This window comes from Haliotis cracherodii, unplaced genomic scaffold (assembly GCF_022045235.1).
Source record: "Haliotis cracherodii isolate W230 unplaced genomic scaffold, xgHalCrac1.p SCAF_5, whole genome shotgun sequence".
Classification (NCBI taxonomy): domain Eukaryota; kingdom Metazoa; phylum Mollusca; class Gastropoda; order Lepetellida; family Haliotidae; genus Haliotis; species Haliotis cracherodii.
In genome coordinates this window covers 43,264,104-43,284,497 of record NW_027266308.1, presented here as the reverse complement: position 1 = coordinate 43,284,497, position 20,394 = coordinate 43,264,104, and the positions used below count along the sequence as shown (strand labels likewise).

At 38.4% G+C, this 20,394-nt stretch overlaps 1 protein-coding gene across 2 annotated transcripts in view; it reads left to right on the top strand.

Annotated features, from left to right (window-relative positions):
• The window catches only part of LOC139443147 (homeobox protein six1a-like), a 111,945-nt gene that overhangs the window by 56,455 nt on the left and 35,096 nt on the right, over positions 1-20,394 (top strand). The gene's annotated exons all lie outside the window — the stretch shown is intronic.

The window sequence follows — 20,394 nt, the reverse complement described above, 5'->3', positions numbered from 1 at the left end:
TGAAACCCAAAATCTAAATTTATTTTTCTTTATCCAAAAATCGCCCCGTCTGATCCATCAGATGATGAAGACATCACGGATAGAGCGAGTCGGCGCACCCAAATCATTCACCCTGGAGTGCTTAAATTCTGTTGTTGAGCTTCAATCTGACTAATAGATGTATTAAAGGACTTCTTTACCGAAATTCGTGTTTATCGTTTCACGAAAATGCTTCAAATCGGCTCTTACCCGCTCGTACATGGTTACAAAATACTAACTGCACCCGTTCCTCCAAGACGAGAAGAAATTCGCGGCGGGTGATTAAAAAAAGCACGTGAGGAGGTATCGAAGGTGTCGTCTGCTCGCTCAGCAAACTGACTCCCAAGAAAACCGAGATGGCGACCGTACGTTTGGTTCGAAAGGTTAGATGGAATGTTTTAATCTCACCATATGTGTTTCATTAGGCGGGTCAACATTATAAATTTCTCAAATGTTCGTCGTGGTTTCTTCTTCAAGTAGAAAGTCGTCTGTTGAAGCGAGCTTCTCTTGTACCTACTCCATGGAAAGTAGCAGACGGATTCTTAGACAGCGTTTCATTTTTGAGGAATGTTTCGCGATCCCTGTGAGCTGTCGTTCGTTTTTAGTGACGTTGATGTATCTATTTCGAACAAAGGCGACACAGGTTTCTGCAAATGATCGTTCCGTCTTTCTCAGCAAGCCTCGACGGAATTGGATGACAACTAACTAAATCCATTGAACTCCATTGAAGGAATAAATAGGGAGTTCCACTCGATGTTTGCGAGTAAAAGCGTCGATGTATAGTTTAAAGATTGATGACGAGCCTGGACGAGAAATGTAAATACAGGTATATCTTCCCAACTGACAGCTTGATCAGATATAAACAGCAACTCTAGCGACACATGGTGACTAAATTTAAATATTTTGTTTATACTATCAGAAATATAGGTCGAATTTCACATTCCGTCTTTCGTGTGGTCCTCATGTCGTCATGTTGGCCATTAATTGACTAGAATTATCGATTCAAGATGCTAGCGTCGTTTACTTTTCACAGTTTTCCTTATAATGTTTTAATTGGAATTTATTGACATTTAATGTAACGAAATGATGGGCCCATTAGAATGACTAAACGATTAAATACAATTTTCCTTTCTTTTAAGGTTTTAATTAAGATGTATGTACACGCGATGTTCTGATGTGATATTTAGATCAGAGAGAAAAAAATATACCTTTGCAGTTGAAACAAAACGTTTACAATCGATTACTAAATTTTGGACAGATCAAAATGTGGCACCAAATGTACAGCAAAAGACTATTAATTTTTCATCTTAATTCATGTACGGCGGACACTACGATTTTCACAAAATCCAGGCTCTCTTCAAATAATTTCATTGCAAATATTTTTTAATAACGAAAGATACTCTTTGATTGGAAAAATGTTAAAAACAAGATTCAAATTCAGATTCAAGAGTTGTACGTTTTTCAGATGTTTAAAAAATCGAACATTATCAAAAATCTTCAAATAGTATTTCTTATGAATATGGCACAGGGCCTTCTCGCTCTTTACATGCACGTGAAGCATTAATAGAGCATGATGTTGTCGAGCCTACACTATCTACCAAATGACACCTCTTCGGCGTTCGCTCATTAAGTGTTACTTTGTAACACAATGACACACACATCCAGATACCTGTCATATATTCGCGTGATCCAATATCTGACTTGCTAAACAAATCCTTGTATTGCCTGACCTATCAAAATCAAGATAATTAGCAACGGGTACTTGTGACCGAAATAATTAATCCCATTCAGTGGAATTCTTAATCTGGAATTAAAGGAACGGGTTTTTTTCGACCTATCCATTTTGAGTTGGTTGTTGTAGACCCACACAGTACATTTATGTTTCACTTGAATATTTTTGTTTTAAAACAATTCCGCAATTCGATAATAGTATGCTTTGTCATTAAGGATAACACCGCTTATATATATCCCACTCGCTCATGAAATTGTTAATAATGGTAAAATATTATTCATACTTATCCTGGTTAATAGTACCGATTTCAAAGGTAAGTGTGGAAACTAAAACCAAATGAAACGAAGAAACATTCAAAATGTTGACCATATTTTCCATCATTTTGATTTTCCCCAAGTCCGCAACTGATGACAGCTATTTAAGAACAACGTGTAAATATTGAATTTTTCTGATCTTACAATGAATGCTTATATTCCTTCTCTTCTGTAAACATGATTTATAAGAAATGTTAAGATAAATGTAATTGAAAATCATTTTATTTTCACATTACTACTACAAGAATCGATTGCGATGTTGTTGTTATTACCTAAAGGAAAGATTCTATGTTTTATTTTTCACATCTGTTTAAAAGATATTACAATCGATTTAAAACGAATTAGTAAATTTCCTGTGCCTTTTAAATTTGGTTTGATATTTCTAAACTTTGTCGGTGTGTTATAATGAAAATCACAACATTGATTTTAAAACCAAAAATACATTTGCTTATACAAGTTTTTATATGCACTGAAAAATTATACAATACAACATCAATACTATTAATCATACAATGTTTGAATTGGTGTTAGTGTTTAACATTTGTCTGGATAATGTTAATTTGACATTTATCAACTATTATCGACTCGATTCCGATAAAAGATAGACACTACACTCAGACATCTGCAGTTCTGGAACTGGCCCCTATTTATGAAGTACAACGCAGATAATTATTTTCGTAACATTTACTACTGTAGTGCCACTACATTTAGCCAAAGCATGCATTCGTCGACTTTGGCATATGCAACTCCTTTAAGACTTTGACCCATTTAAATTGGGTAATATGTATATCCCCGAGTTCACAATATAATATTGGATCAGTGCGCTTTGATATATTTCCATATATTCCTTTTCTCAACAACTATATTTATCAGTATCGAGAAAATATGCTTCTTACGTATATCATTACATTGCATTATATGATTCTTACTTTCTTTTAAAAATATATTACATTTTCAATGGAATATTGAATTAGGTTTTGCATTTTTAAATATTTAGATCTCGTTCATTGAAAACATGTACATGTCAACTCTCGCGTGTGTTCGGCCATCAAGACATTTGCTTTCTACCTCCTCGTCAAACACAACGAGTCATCTGCGATGTAAAGTTACGATTTGTTGTCACCTGTTCTGTGTATATTTCACATGTCAGGTTACGATTGTCCCTCCCACTAAATACTTGTACATTTCCAAAAGGCATTTCAGGGGGCACTTTCAGCACACAATATGTCTGTTTGGGACTGAAATAGACCACTGAATGACAGTGTCATTGGCAAACATATTTCATTACGGAACTAGTTGACACATCGCGAAGTGGAGCTCTGAAATGGACATGATAGAATCACCAACACGCTTTTGTTGTCGATTGCAGTGCTTTTAAAGACGAGATGGTCTATATTGACAATGTTACCCCAGTAATGCAACGGTAAACCACCATTCATTATACTACCGATGTTTTGTTTACATTTCAATTTCTGACTTGAGCCAATAGATTTAGATTTCATTTCACATTTGCATAAGGCTATTCTGTTTGGTAAACTCCAACTGGTTCAAATATACAATAGCGCTCAGAGCTCGATTAGATTTTGGACAAATATTGGCATTTTGGATTGTTTGTTAGTTTCTGCATAAATATCCCATGGGAACTAGGTCAATATTATTATTTATATTGATGAGTGGCAAAAGATATGTTTCTATGAAATCGTCATTGATTAATTGTCACGTATGATTAATACATCCGCAAGCGAGCTTGTATATTTAATAAAATATTGATTTTGACATCAGTTAACTATTGTGAGAACCAGCGAGTCTCATTTCCTCATGAAACACAAGTCCAATTCTACAACAATTACAGCATGCCCTGTTTATTTCCAACTATTATGCTATCCGGAGATATTATAATAGAACCTTAATCTATGACTATATTCAATAAAACACTGAAATAAAACACGCTACACATTGTCAACTGAGTGAATACATAAATATGTTATAATTATAAAACATGTTTTGATTAGGGATAAACTTGTTACGTTTTTGGATGGAACGCTGAAGGGTTTTCATAATCGGATCTCTGGCACAACCGAAGAGGAAATATGCTTTCGGCAGATTCTTCAAAGATCCTTAAGTTCAATAGTTCATGAGCGCTGTCTAACAAGTAAGTCCCGCTATAGCTTACACAAGACAGAAACACTAGAACACTATGAACAGTTCATAAAATAAGGGACAAAAAATATATACAAACATTTAAGAGGAGAATGTATCACACTCGTCTAACAGTGTCAGTTCAAAGAATTCATTCATTTTAAATGAAATGCATACTTGTCTCAACACAGGGCCTCTACACACGGACTTTGAAAGCTCCCTTAACATGTATGTCATCCCCGCTGAGAATTGTAGTTTACAATGCCCGGAGATTGTAAATTAAACCTAACAAAACATGCATACCTGAACGAAAGTCTCACAAATGAGATCTCTAATAGAAAACAGAGCATCGACATGAGGCTTTCTGAAAACCTGTCACTTAGTTATTCATTGTTACATTACGCTTTTTCATCAAAGGTCATTTCACGTTCCTCCGAAACCTTCATGTGTCGAGCAGGGCCAGAGATGTCTTTACACATCTTTATTATTTAAACCTATTGTTTCAATCAAAGCAGCTATGCTTGGTTGTCTGTTAAGAGGTTTCGTGAATTGTTAATGCTGTGTTCATTTGCAGTAAAACATCATGTGTTTATCATCCTGTTTTGACAGATGTATGACTGGAATTCATCGTCGATTTTCAGAACTTCAAAATGGATTTTTACTCCAAGTTTAGCTGCATTCTGACATTTTGTCGAAAATCCATTTCGCTTGTTTCAAATGAGTCTCAATGTGTTATTTTTTTGAAAACGGGTTAATCGTATTCGAGTTTGAATGAATGTTTCGTATGACGCCGTAAATCTCGAATATCTGGGGTTTTAACGAGAATGCATATCAATCTTCACACGTTATTTCACGTCGTTTCTTGCTCCAAAGCCATCCTGAGTAATTCGAAACTGATCGGCACTAGGCCCCTGAAGTTAGTATGAACTGTTTGACTTAATATATACGAATTGTGATAACGTCCAAAAGAAAAGTATTGATTCAGTTACAACCTTTGAGCGGACTTGTTTCAGTGATAAAGAAGATTGCAATTGCTCTCTTCCGTTATCCCTGCTTTGAAGGAAGGGTAAAGGGGTGGGCAGTGGTTACATTAGGATGGGTCTGGCTACTGTAGGCTGGCGGGTGGAAGACGGGGTAAGGTGGAGCTTGGGTGTTAGGGGGCGATCTTGGGTCAGGATGTGTTTGTCAGATCTACATTGTCAGTAATAAACAAGAGTAATGGTTAGATGTAGGGACAGAACACGTTTGTAAATTGTATATGGGTGGGATGAGAAGGAGTCGACGTAAATGAAGAGAGCGTATTTGTGTAGAATGGTTGAGGGATTGATGTAGAAGGTATTGTGGGTAGTTGAATGGGAGTTGAAGAGGTAGATGTGGGGGTTAATGATTCGGAGGGAATGAAGATATGCGTTGGGTATGTGGGAAGCAGATAGAGAGAGTAATGTAGGGGTATGCGGTGGGATGAGGATGGGTACCGTGTATGTTGGTGGGGAAGGGAGCGTACAGGGTACATGGGTTGGGAAGCGACGGGTACATTGGTGGATAGAAAGCGATACACGGTACATGGTTTGAGAGAGGACGGGTACAGGGAGCAAAGGTTTGGGGAAACGGGTACATGATACATGGAAGGGTAGGGGACGGGTACATGATACATGGAAGGGGAGGAGACGGGTACATGATACATGGAAGGGAAGGAGACGGGTACATGATACATGGAAGGGAAGGAGACGGGTACATGATACATGGAAGGGAAGGAGACGGGTACATGATACATGGAAGGGAAGGAGACGGGTACATGATACATGGAAGGGAATGGAGACGGGTACATGATACATGGAAGGGGAGGAGACGGGTACATGATACACTGAAGGGGAGGAGACGGGTACATGATACATGGAAGGGGAGGAGACGGGTACATGATACATGGAAGGGGAGGAGACGGGTACATGATACATGGAAGGGAAAAAGACAGGTACATGGGGAGGGGGGGGGGGGGTCCCAGGGTGGAGAGAGGGATACAGGGTACTTGGGTTACGAGAAGATGGGTACATGGTACAGAGATTGGGTGGAGACGGGTACTGGGTACATAGGTGGGGCAGTGGGTACATACATATGTATATATGGGTAACGGGATTGTAAGGGGAAAGATAGAAACTGGCATGAAAGGGTAGAGATGTGCTTCGGGGGAATTTCTGCCACCAAGAGTGGGGTATGAATGCTACAGGAATCAGACGATGTACATTTAAACACGTCATTGCGCAATTTTAGCCCGTGCACGCTGTCCGTCCTACATTGTCTGCTGGTAAAGTAATTTCAAGCGTGATTGAATCAAATAAGAAAACCCAAACAGCAATTTATTACACAGATCGGGTCATTCGTAAGAACACTACAACTTGAATTCCCATTAATGAGAAAATAAAGACAACGATATCCAGACAAGCACAACTTTCTAAAGTATTCTTTAACAGCTACGCCAGCGTACAACAAATCCCTGCTCCAGTTCTTGCAAGGAAAGCCTCAATGAGTCGATCGTCACTCCAGATATCGCCGATCTCCCGTCACTGTCATCTCCGCTGCGAACATCCGTCCACAGAACACCAGAGTAACCTCGATGGTCTTAAAAACCAAACCATCACGATACATTGTATCTCATTTCTAACATTCGTCTGGCTTCTTAATCAGAACTGGGTCCTTCTAATTAAGTACGCAGGTAAATCAGAGCGTCTTGGCTATCAAATTCGGTTTTAATGATGTTTCTCTTTGACAACAGACGATAGCCCCCTAGGCGGGAATTGGCAGACGAATTTATCAATCATATTTCGTTTTTGACAGCACCCTGCGTTCTCCAACAATGACTCGTTAACTTTCCGTATTCCTTGACACTGCAATAATTGACGTGAGCCCCCTAGGCGTGGACACTGTCTTGCCCGTTTACCTAAGTCCAGTAATTGGACAGAGTGTTTGTCGAAGATTTAATTAAGAGAAGACTGTGTGTTTTTCTGTTCAAAGACCTTGGAAATGAGCATCCGCACCAGGATCGTGGTTGTGATCTGTTTCGACGTTCTTGGTTAGGGAAGGGGCGATATCTAATGAGGGATGGATACGGCCGACTCGGGGACATTTGCATCCCCTAGGGATCATGTGGACTGATTCTTGATCTAATTGTTTCTTCCTATCGAGAGCGGCGTTTGGTTTGGAACGAATGACTGATTTTGAAGACACCCTTTAATGTTTAATAGATTCGTAGATGATACATTGATTTGCCACATGATGTCTTGTTTGTCAACGTCCGCGAATTCCGTTGTAACAGTGTATTTGGCGCGTTAATTGAATGAAATATTAATAACATATGTATATTTTAGGGATATGTCGGGATTATTTTCAAGGGTAACGAAAAACACTTGCTTAAATTATCAGTAGGTATTCAACAATGATAATAATATCAATTCGCCTTTATAGCGATAGACTGCACAGAAATGAGAGGCGTGCTTAATGTACATCACATTGTGTTACAAACGTTTGTATGTATTCATAATCTCAGCTCCATGGGGAATATACAGTCCAGACTCCCTGCCAGAGAGTTTTCTTATCCACGTTTTTCATCTTAACGATTACAAACCGACATTGGGTAAATAAATGTACTGTTCGGTATTCTCATTGCATGGGTGGCAGATTTTAAATTATAAGAAACATCTACTGCAAACACTGTACGAGCCCCACTATAAACATGTGTATAGGAATCACTATCAATTACTCTACTTTTAATTCGAATTTTATCTGAAACTATTCAGATATTAACGTAATTATACCATGCATAAATTGGTTGACAAAAAGGTAATTCAATAGGTAATAACTTTGAATAAAACTCAAAATCCTGCAACGAAAAAAACCTCTTATTTCTCAGGGTAGAACATATCAACAATTTAAAAACGAGATAGCGATGCTATAACAATAGAGTGTGTTGTAGCACAATCAATTCAGTTTCATATGTCACTTCCCGAATATATATCTGGATGTTATAAACAATCCGTATTTTAATTTAACACGTGGTAACTGGTGTCTGTTTCAGGGAAGAAACTGAGCCTGATATATGATAAGGAGAAAATGTGGTTTATACTATAACGAACAAAACAAGACGAAATAAACGTCGGTATAAATCTTCTTGAGTGGACATAATATTTCATTAAATGGTATCATTTTCAAAATGTGACAGCTCGCATGGATTACATTTCGTTATTGTCAATGACCACATGTCTTCTTTTATTGTCTTGGGAAATTTTAATTCCTGACAGCGGTTTGAGGTTATGTGCACCATTTGGAACAACTGTCCCACAAATAGTTGACCCTGAAACTGTGCATTTAGTAACGTATGTTTAAGTATATACTGCACACAATGAAACATTTCGTTGCCCTTACCCAGGGGGTCATTAGAGGGCTTGGCTTAATACTTAAATTAACTACCCGGTAATTCGTGGTGATTTAGTACGCTGCATCTTAAATATACCCGATAGCAAGTCTCGGTTGTGTGCAAATTATTTGGCTATATACCGTAGTGAAATTGCATGGTTCTTTTGGCTATCTGATAAAGGTCTGTTACGCTGAAAACTGCCATGGGATATTGGTCTTCGATCGAGCCAAAAGAGGTACGGCCACGACTCGATGATGTGAGGATACAAACATTTCTATTGTATGTTAATAGACGGATGAGTGATGGTCATTCTTTGGCTGACCAGGGGTCAATTATGGGCCGGGGGACACGTTAAATGTGTTATTTTCTTGCGAAGAACACCAATCATTATGAGTCTGTGACACAGTAACAAACAAGCGCCCTTCCTCCTTTTAGTATTTGGATAACTGTTGTTTTTACCCCGAGGGTTCAATATTCGGAATCCAGGGTAGCTGGAGGTTAATTAGACCTTATAGCTGGGGCCAATCGGGTACCTATCTTGGCAGGTTGATAACATCCAATTATTTGGGCTTACAGTGTCTTCGTAACCTGTCCGCTCCACATCCATGTTACGGCAGGCCCATTTACAGAGGATACGCCCGGGAAATGAGCCAATTTTATAAAATCACCTTCTTTAAGGATCTGTCTATCTGGTCATAAATCACAAGGATCCTATATCCCTGGACCACACATTTTGAGGTGGAAGGTTTTAAGGTGATCATTGCCGAGATCAGGACTGGTAAGGGTGATGGGTCTTAATTATAGTGTAGAATTTCCTGACACCATGCCTGACATGGGCAAGACGGCTACTCTACAGCTCCTGTCGACCACACAATTTTTGACCCATTTCAATTATGTCTAGAACAATGAGCAAGTTCAGACCACCTTCATTAGAGAGAAAACGTCACGGTTTCGCATGACGCCCATCAACGTTGACATCGGGGTAAATGACATAGTTAGCTTCCCTACATATGGGTTCGAATTTCGTTTTTTGTGTTCAGGGCGCGAAGAAACCGGAGGAGGGAGTTGTTATATGTTAAATGAAGGGTTACAGTTTCCAATCTACCAGAACTTTTGAACAATGGCTGCGTATTCCCGCGTTCTCCGTCCGGCAGACGTCATTGTCCTCCTAGCAGACGACAGGCTAGCAAGGGCCAGTGCTCTCGCATAAACCTGTCGTCTGCTTCTGAGATCTCTGACAATTTAAAGCAATTGTGGTTTGTAAAGGTTAGGGAAGTAGAAGACGAGTCTACAGTAGAGATCAAGCGAACACAACTTTAAGCTTTTTGCCCAGAAAACGAGGATGTTGGACACTTGAGATGATTTCAAAAGTCTTGAAGATCAAGCGTGCATTAAAAAATCCCTGGTCGCCATCTTTAGTTACGATAGGCTTGTAAGAACAGAGAAATGTTGCATTCTGGAGTCACCAGACCGCCTTGTTCTTTATAGATTTCTGATTTACCTACAAGAAAGATTCTCCTGTTCCTTGCTGTACAAAACTACTGTGGATTTTTTTGCAAAATGGGGTTCAGTTACACCATAAACAAATTGATGAGGTTTTGATCTTTGATGTTCCACTTCTTCGAGACTGTGATGGTCTTGTTAACACACCTGAGGCTAGACGATAGGCTCCCAGGACTGGTTTATTTGGTGTGATAGTGACCTAAGTCTGTAAATGTAACATACGACCAGATTGTAGAATTATGGCAAGCCCATGTTATTGCATTGTATCACACGTACATTGATTTGATACGTTATTATAAACGAATTTAAGGTTCTTGTTCGATAACTATGCTTGTGAATATAGACTATAACGTACATAGATAGCCTGGATAAATCCTTATAAGAAAAAAAGATGAAATTTGAGGGAGGTAAATTATTAATTTGGGTTTAGGTAAATGGAATTATGAATTTGGTGGGTTTGGGGTTTTTTTTCAAAACTGATTCATAACGTTGGTTGACGTCTTTCGTTTTATAGCTGCGAGGATCAAATATACATATACATATAACATGAATCAAAACTTTATTCAGAAAGAGTACATGTTCTGGACAAATGCAGATATATCAAACCCGTATTTTCTCAAGCATAAATACACTTCGTGATTTAAAAAAAAAAATATTTAAAATACTATAAGATCCATAACAAACGAGGATAAGATAAAAAGGCGATCAAAGTCGCCACAACCTACAATAAAACGGGCAGTGTCGATACACATTTACATCGTTCGTGACACTTAATGAATCATTCTTGCACAGAATCAGGTCATAAATTTATTTACTGTGCCCTGCTCATCGGTTTCCAAGATCGATGTGAATTCAAGGTTGAACGTACGCTGGTAATAGTATCCCCCTTGACGTAGCAGGTGTGGCTCCAGTACTCCCCCTTTTGCAATGTATTGTGGAAACAGGGTACAATGAGATTGATTGTGCGTTATTGTATAAAATTAATCGCTTTTGGATTACTATGATTATTTCTTGTAGAAAAACTATGCGTTTGTTTTTTGGTTTTTTTTTTTTTTTAAAACGAAACATCAGGCATATTTCAAGTATTTCTGTTGTGTAAAAAAAATATTCTTTTTTAATTGACATGGTTTCTTTTCGATTCATGAAAATGTTGAACTTTTGAATTTTTTTGTTATAAATCAGTAGAAACATTAAATAAAATGCTTTTAACTTGAGGAAGAAAGTGATTACTTTGTGATTTTTTAAATAAGGCACGATCAAAGATTTGTTCTTTGTAAATTTGATATTTTTATTTTATCATAAAAATATCTGATAATATCATGTCTATTGTGTTGGTTGGGAAGAGCTATACATTATAGCGAAACAGAGCAATATTCACACGATTTCATTTGTGATAAATTGGACAAGATGCTACATTGGGTTTATTCGATATTGGTATAATTGCGGGTCATCAAGGGTCACGTTAAATAGACAGAGCTTTGAAAGGACTCCGCCTATAAAAGTCGGTTGTAAAAGCATTTAAACACTTTAGCAAACAACAGGTTGTTTCCACATGTCTTTTGTCCAACCATAAGTGACCGGTGGTCAGTTTTAATCCGCTACAATCATTGGCTAATGCTCATGACTCTAACTATAGGATCCAAAACTTGTCTGTATTGAGGGCGCCATCTTGGTTTATGGTGGTCTGAATATTCATGATAGTCTTTTAATAGTCAGAGATTAACCCAATTGCAGAGATTTAGTCAAACTGTACTTTGAACCTGAATTGTAGTGAGAGTGTTGAACTTTGAATATAGGAGAAACGCTGAAGGCTTGGTTTTTCACCTGCCAATCAGAAACAAGAAAAATGATCACACTGGTTACTTTCCCTTTCTGATTTCATTATTTATTGGTTTGTTCTTTTTTATACCCACAGAACTAAGTAGGAGCGAAGAAATATATTTTGTTAGTGTGTGAAATGTTACAAACAAAAAATAAAGAAGCTATTCCTAAATATACAAGGGTCATTAATATCACTTTTACATACACACACATACAACACAACACACACACACACACACACACACACACACACACACACACACACACACACACACACACACACACACACACACACACACACACACTGAGAGTTACTCTGGTACCAACAACTGGGTAGGTCAGTGTCATCACTTTGAACCCTGTCATCATCAATCTGTTTGAAGCAGTCTATTCTCCGTTCACATCTTCCTAAATCTTTCATCACATTCATCAGAGAAATATTTGTTTTCACCTATTTATCGCACAGTAGTTCGTATTTTTTATTGGTTTCCCTGAAGCTATGATCGAATCCTAGCTAGAGCCATCCTGGGGTGTTAAAAACTGTCATGATGTCTGCGTTTGGAGCAAAGGTATTCTTCACTCTGATCACTGTTTCTTACCGACCCACTGCAGCTCTGCGCTGTTCTGTTCCGACAGTTTGTACAGCCGCAATAACTGTTCTGTTATACAACTGCCAGAGCCCTCGTCAATCCATTTGCACAAATGACAAGACTTACGCCAAGCCCGAAACACGTGTGTCGTATTGCCTTGCATTTATTTACAAGCATTTCAGTAAATAGTTAAGCTTTTCACGAACATTAAACTTCAAGGTAAATTATTCTCAGAGAACATCAAAGCTTGCAAACTTGACAAATGTTCCCAAAACCTCGTCGCCTTTCGTGTTATTTCACGTTCACACGTGGAGCCGGAAAGATATACGCTTAGTATCTCTAGAGCCGACAAGCAAATAGTCCCAATATTTATGTTGAAAGTTTACGTTTTTGGGCCCAGAACACGTGTCCAGCACATTGCTCTGTCGGAAAAACAAGGCTGCAGCCTTAGCCATCTCAAGCGTGTTGGAAATATTAGATGGGGGTAGAATGGTAATATTGGGGTTGACGCCTTTGCGGACAGTCACAACTTGAAAAATGTGCTGATGCAACTGACGTTATTATTAACCTCAAAGGGAGACAATTGATGTCGATGAGCATGGACTGTCTAACGGTCACTGTTCTGGCCAAGTCATCGAAACCGTTTATCTGTAGCGTTATTATTTCAGCTCTGTAGACGCGGATAATGGTTTTCCCAGTCGAGATAGTTTTTGGGTGTGTTAGAACTGCCATGTTTTTCTTTAACCTGATAATGCGATGGAACAGTTATCGTTGGGCCTTTCCATTCAATCATGCCGATCAACTTTCTCAGGAAGAAAGCTAATTTGGAACGTTTTTGTTTCCAACTTACTACTCATCCTTGGCAGCAATGAACACATTTCTTATGCAACGTGTCTCATTCTAGTATGCAATTAATGACCGACAACAGATTCAAACAGCATGTGGCATGGCTCATGGAATGAAATCGACATCCAGGAAATGAAACGGATAACACTAAATGTTCTGTGTGATCTGTTTGTAAAAAACAGACGCCTAAAAGTTTAATATAACCTTTTATTCTTAAAGTTATTTCTTACCATATTGTTCTTAATTGCCGGTATACGTTAATGGTCATGACGTCATAACGTGATTATGGAAAGTGTTTGGTCGCTGTTCCTAGTTGAAATGTCATCCATCTCGCTATGAGCCTTATTAACAAAACGCATTTGATTGGCTATTAATGCTAGGTTCGCTATTCGCTGCAGACAGAACCCATACAGTCAATAGATTTATAACAATTATCGTTATGACTCGCGAATTTCGAAATATGGCCCACGCATACAAACGGCCATCCGACAGGAAGGATGTCTCATTAATGAGCTGTTTAATGTAGCATCAACCAAAGGATGCTAAAGCCATTTTCTCCGTTTCCCAAGTATGTGAAAATAGGCAAATATTTCGGTCCTTGTTATGGCCGAATAGCCCGGTCTTGTGGTACAGACATCTGTTTTTGCATTCAATTTGCTAAACCACCGTCTAAATTGAAAATAATGTGTTATTATTTGTCAATCAGTGTCAGGAAAAAAGAAAATCTATTTATTTTACAAACTTTTTCCAAAAAACGAGCAGACGTCAAAACGCCGCCATTTTGAATCTCGTATTTCAAGGCCGCCATATTGAAACAAACTTCCTTTTAAAACATATATCCTCATCGAACCAGTTTTGACACGGATATACTAAGGGATTTGGTCCATAGTTCCCCTTTTGCTAATCCGATAATCTAGTAATCTGACGATGAGAGCGTTTACATGGGACTCCGATGGGGAAATTGATAAGGATGTGTGTCCGCATGTTGTTGCTATCATATGACACTTTAATCTTTTTCATCATATTTCGTACACAGGGGTTATCAAGAGTATTTTTTTATCCGACACTTGATACTCATGCGAGGCAATCATGCCTATTGTTTCCCTATTATCATTTCAATTTCGAAATTGGATTCCGGAATAAGCTTTCAATCATATTTGTCGCCATGTTCGCGTTTTCGCAAGACAACGATAGATTACAAACACCAGTTCGAGTGACCACTGACAATCGTTATGACAAGCTGCGATTTGTATCTGGTTATTTCTTTGTCATGTGTGTGACGCTCCCTTGGTATCATTGTCTCGCAACAATAAGAAAACATCAGTATTTTCCTTTTAGTTATCTATTCTTCGTAATATCAGAATATCTGTAATTTGACTTTGGGACATGTCACGCATTACTAACACAGGGCCCACTGTATGAACACTAACAAGCATGTCTATTCAATGTTTGACTTTTATTTTTGCTGTATTTACAAAACAAATATTCTTTTAGCGTTAATTTTGCATTATAATGACAGCGTTTCCTCTGTACACCTTTTGTGCTCAAATATGTTCGTGACTTTAGTTCGTGCTGTCCGCGAGGGCGGTGTTGAAATATGTAACACGTCTACGGAAAACATCGGTAAGCGGCACCACGGTGCCTAGAATGTGCATATTTGATGATTTCAAGCGAAAGGTCAAATGTTCATGTTCATTCATTCATATAATTGTCTATAAGTAATTCTTTGAACCACTAAAGCATGTTTATTATAAATACCCCCTTATTAATTCAGCAAACACGAGAAGAAAAGAATGTTAAAATCCATTTTAAACTTCACAAAACGGTACAAAAAGAACAAGATTCATCAATTTTGAAAAATATATCTAAGCTTGTATTATTTTCTTATTTTGTCCATATAAAGCTTCCATACTTGTATACCCCTACTTATATTAAAGGCAATTGATGAAGATTCAGTTGTGCCATACCATACCTTACATTGCTTGTGAGAAATGTTTGCTAAACCAATTACGTTAAACATTTCATGACTCACTCGCTGTAATTTCCAATTTAAATGAAATTCTAATTTTTGCAAATAACTTTCAAGATGTAAAATGCGTAACGCCAAAATTGACAACAGTGTTTATTTGAAATTGACATAGCGCTCTCGGAGGCTGCAGGTACGTCCCATGTGAAAAACAACTCCCTCGTTGCATTCTTGACAAAGCTTTAAAAACACTCTCAGCAGAAGGAAAACCGCTCACGGGGTGTAGTGTTCCCGTCAAGCCGGCAGGGGAAGCAAGGGTGATCGTTACCTATTTATCTCACTGGATTTATGGCACATTGAAGCCCTATGCATGGAACACAGCGTTCAAGTGAATTCCTTCTATGTAATAAATCGCTTGGTTAAAACTTAACTTATAGTGATTTACCGATGCCACTTTTGGAAACAATAATAATGTTAAAGCCACTTGGGTTTTTTATTCTCATTTTTGGCATATTCTCAAATTGATAGACGTCGTCATCATCAAAATTATTTTAGTTAGGGGGAATTATAACTTTTTATGTTCGTACGTGGAAAAAGGGGTGTTTAATTTCATTTTGAGTCATTTATTTTATTATATTTGTATGGTTTATCTGACAGTAGTTTTGTCGGGGAGACAAGTCGATTTCAATATTGTTGACTCACCATTTCCAGAAACTTGCTCCAAGGCTGTACTGAATGATAAAACCCATGGGTGTATAGTACTCTTATCCTTATGATAGGCAAGTCTAGATAAGCATGCAGTCTTTTTTAGGGATACCTTATTCTTATTATTTATATAATTTAGGAATTATGATTTAAACTATTTCTCATTTCCATTGCGACTTGCGCAAGTCTACGTTTACTGATGTGACTGTGGTGTATATAATATACTCACGACGAAGGAAACGGTACTGTACTGACACAGTCACATTTAAAGTTATCCCATAAATCATATATGACCAAACGAAATATTTCAAAAACACACTTAGGATATTTCAACAGGAAATAATAGGACATCGGATCATATTCAGTACAAGAAATAATTATTGAGCAAAACCCTCAAGAAAAATGACTTTCGATCGTGCAAAGCATTTTTACATGCTAATAACTGATTGTCTTTCTTATTAAGAGTCCCCTCTTCTTTATACATCCATGTCCTGTCTTTATAGTGATACCCCTGATAGGAACTAATACTATGAGATGTTATTAACCCTGTCTCATCTCGCGGGATTAACGAACATGGTGTGGCTCGGTTGTTAACGACGTCGCACACCAACATGACCCCCATCAGCGTTATAACGGTAATTAACTCTAGGGCGTTGTTTATGCGACATTGATAACGGCAAGCATGCCACAAGTTTATAATTCTAGGAAATATTTTTGCACTTCCGGTTTGACTATCAAATTTGATATCTTGTAGGTTTTGAATTGGGGATTTAGATAGGTGTCGATGTTGAGTTTTGGTATAGATTCCGTAATATAGAAAGTAATGTAACCTTAATGTGGATGATTCCTATATAATTTCCATTGGGAGTTGACCTACTTATAGTTCTTGCTGGATCAAGCCATTTAAAAAACAGTTTAAAATACACTTCGCGGAGGTGACTGATGAGAGTGATGCTGCTGGTTGTGATGGTAGTGATCGGGCGTTAGAAAGTGACATTTAACATCAATGTTAATGCACTGTCTGACATGCGCAGAGGTGAACTTTTCTGCCATTTATAACACCAAGCTTGCGATAAGCACATGTTACAGGTAGGCATTCTTGACTTCACCATTGAAATTGATGTCAAGATATTTCTGAAATCTATCTCAAGACACGTTTATGACTCTTTGTGTAATTAACACGATTCTTCGTTTAAGAGTTTTAAAACATTTGTTTATTGCTTATATAAGATTATACATTGATTCATTTTAACGACGCATGTAAACTGCGGCGGTGAAATCGACAACTGAAATCAACAGTTTCACTATATACATATCTACTTCATAACTGAAATGTACACATTTTGGAATGATGTAGGGCATATGTTGGCAGCAAAGTTGAAATTGACAACCTCAATTGACCATGAAGAATACATTTTCAAAGTATGGGGTCCGATTTCATGAAATGTACACAAGATGTGCGGACCAAGTACATACACCGATCTCAACAAACAAGAGTAATCTTTTCCCAAGACGGTGTCATCCTTTCTGAGAGTTCTGGGGATCTCATTAACGCATCGCCAACCGTCAAAAACACTAGGAATACTGTAGCATTGTGTATATCAGTGGGATGTTAAACTAATTAACACACCATTAATCTTTGGCGGGTTCCTGCTTTCTACGAGTGAAATACACACCAAGTTAAAAACAGGCAACACAAAAAATGGAGAGAAAAAACATTTCAATGTAAATGATGAAGCCACGTGACCTGTACCCATAGACTTTGACATTTATTCACTCGACGACCAAGGATCAGCGAAGGCGAAAAAAAACATCGTGAAGTAGAGAAGTAATGGAATGTTGCAGATGTTTGCTCTGTGTGTGCGCGCGTGTGTGTGTATGTGTGTGTGTCTGTCTCTGTGTATGTTTCTCTGCCTGTGTCTGTGTGTGTCTATGCGCGTGTCTGTGTCTCTGTGCATGTTTGTGTAGGATTATCACCATCACTGTCTGTTTGAAGTATGTCCATCGCTGTCTGTGTAGGATTATGTCTATTGCTGTCTGTGTAGCATTATGTCCATCTGTCTGTGTAGGATTATGTCTATTGCTGTCTGTGTAGCATTATGTCCATCGTTGTCTGTGTAGGATTATGTCTATTGCTGTCTGTGTAGCATTATGTCCATCTGTCTGTGTAGGATTATGTCTATTGCTGCCTGTGTAGGATTATGTCTATTGCTGTCTGTGTAGCATTATGTCCATCTGTCTGTGTAGGATTATGTCTTTTGCTGCCTGTGTAGGATTATGTCTATTGCTGTCTGTGTAGCATTATGTCCATCTGTCTGTGTAGGATTATGTCTATTGCTGCCTGTGTAGGATTATGTCTATTGCTGTCTGTGTAGCAATATGCCCATCTGTCTGTGTAGGATTATGTCTATTGCTGCCTGTGTAGGATTATGTCTATTGCTGTCTGTAGTATTATGTCTATTGCTGTCTGTAGGATTATGTTTATTGCTGTCTCTAGGATTATGTCTATTGCTGTCTCTGTAGGATTATGTCTATTGCTGTCTCTGTAGGATTATGTCTATTGCTGCCTCTGTAGGATTATGCCCAGGATTATGCTGTTTAGGACGTGGCAACATGGTGATTCTAATCACAAAGTATTCTCAGTCTTTCATGTATATCAATTTGCTCCAACAGGTGTGTTACAGAATGCTTTTTTTGAATTTCTCAAACCAAACCACGCCCCAACACATGCAACACAACACAACCACAACCTCCTCCCAACACATGCACCAGACCCCACCCCCCTCTAACACAACCACAACCTCCCAATTCCTCCCCTTGTCGATATCTTCCCTCCAACATGGCTCCTGTTTCCCTCCCAGACGCTCCCAATCAAACTTGAAACTCATGAAGTTGAAATTGACACCTTGGCTGTTTACTTAAAACGATGTCACTCTGTCTTAGACCGGTCATTGATAATTGGAAATTCAAATTTGACCAACGCTAGTCCTGTCTCGGGTGTCCACGGCATCTCGACAAGCGAAACACAACGTGTATTGTTACCCGAGCACAAATCCAGAGAAGCATTACCCTTCGTTTATTTAGTAGACGTAATGCCAAGAGGGTTTCGGAAGCCAGACCTAGTATGATAGCATTTCTAGTCCCGATTCTGCTCCTGTGGGGGTTGGATCAATTAGAATAGGCAACTCATACCTTCATTTGGGAAATGAATTTGACTTCTTTCGGAATAGCTTCATCGTATCAATTCCAAGAAAAACATACGTACAAACACCATAGCGAGATATCCAACTATAGTCGGCATTTATACTACAGGATCAATTTCAGATTGCCTGACGCTGGGTTTCAACTAACGCTGCCATCGTCTTAATTATAAACTATCTGACATCGTCTTCATTAATTCGGTTCGTTCTTAGGGGAGGGTGTCGGTTACGGGTTATTTTGACTACGATGTAAGAGGCTCAACGACGTAACGTCGGCGACTGTGTTAAACGTCACTGACGTTGATTAGCGTTAGATAAACAGAGCGACGTCATGTTATTTGACCCAACGCTACTCCAGGCTTTTGTTGCTGAAAGCGGAGAGGTATATTGTTTCCCCGCCCTGACATTTATCAACGATCAATGTAAGATAAAGCTGCTATGTACAAAGCGTGGCAGTGGATAAGATAGATATTCTTGATTAGAAAGTGAGAGCCCTGTGTTATCGATGGCAACAACTTTCGTATTGATTAGTGCGTGGATAATAGTGTCACGTTTTGCACGTGCAAGATGAAGGATTGTTTGATATGCATAAGTGAATTAAGGCATTTCCCTGGTTTTAAATGTATTTGATATGACTTCAAACGAACAGTCTAAGGACATTTAGTATTTCTCGTACTGGAACTCGCCGGAAGAGCTAAACCTTTCATGATCGAGAAGCAAAACGTCCAATTTCATTTATAAGCTCGTTTAGCGTTAATCATGTAGTTCTATATACCTGGTTTACACTTAAGCTTTTCGTGTAGTGCCACGCCCTATAGCGTGACGGTGGGTAGTATTACAAAGAAACTGTTTGACATGTATTTGCCTATTTGTGCTGCGGGTACTCGATTGGCACTGGGGTCTCACGTGAGCGTGTAAATAAGGTATTAGAATGTAAGGTAATAGAATTCATTGTATAGGTTTGGACATTAGTGTGGCTGAGACATGTTCATTTAAAATGAGGTACAGCATACTTAATAATTCATTATAATTATAATGCGAACGACAAAGTATTGGCAACATGCAACAGCTGGGCTGATAGCTGAGATTACGCTTTTTGTTCACTGCAAGTTGAACCTGACCTGTTGGTGATGTCATTGGGTGTGAGTGAGT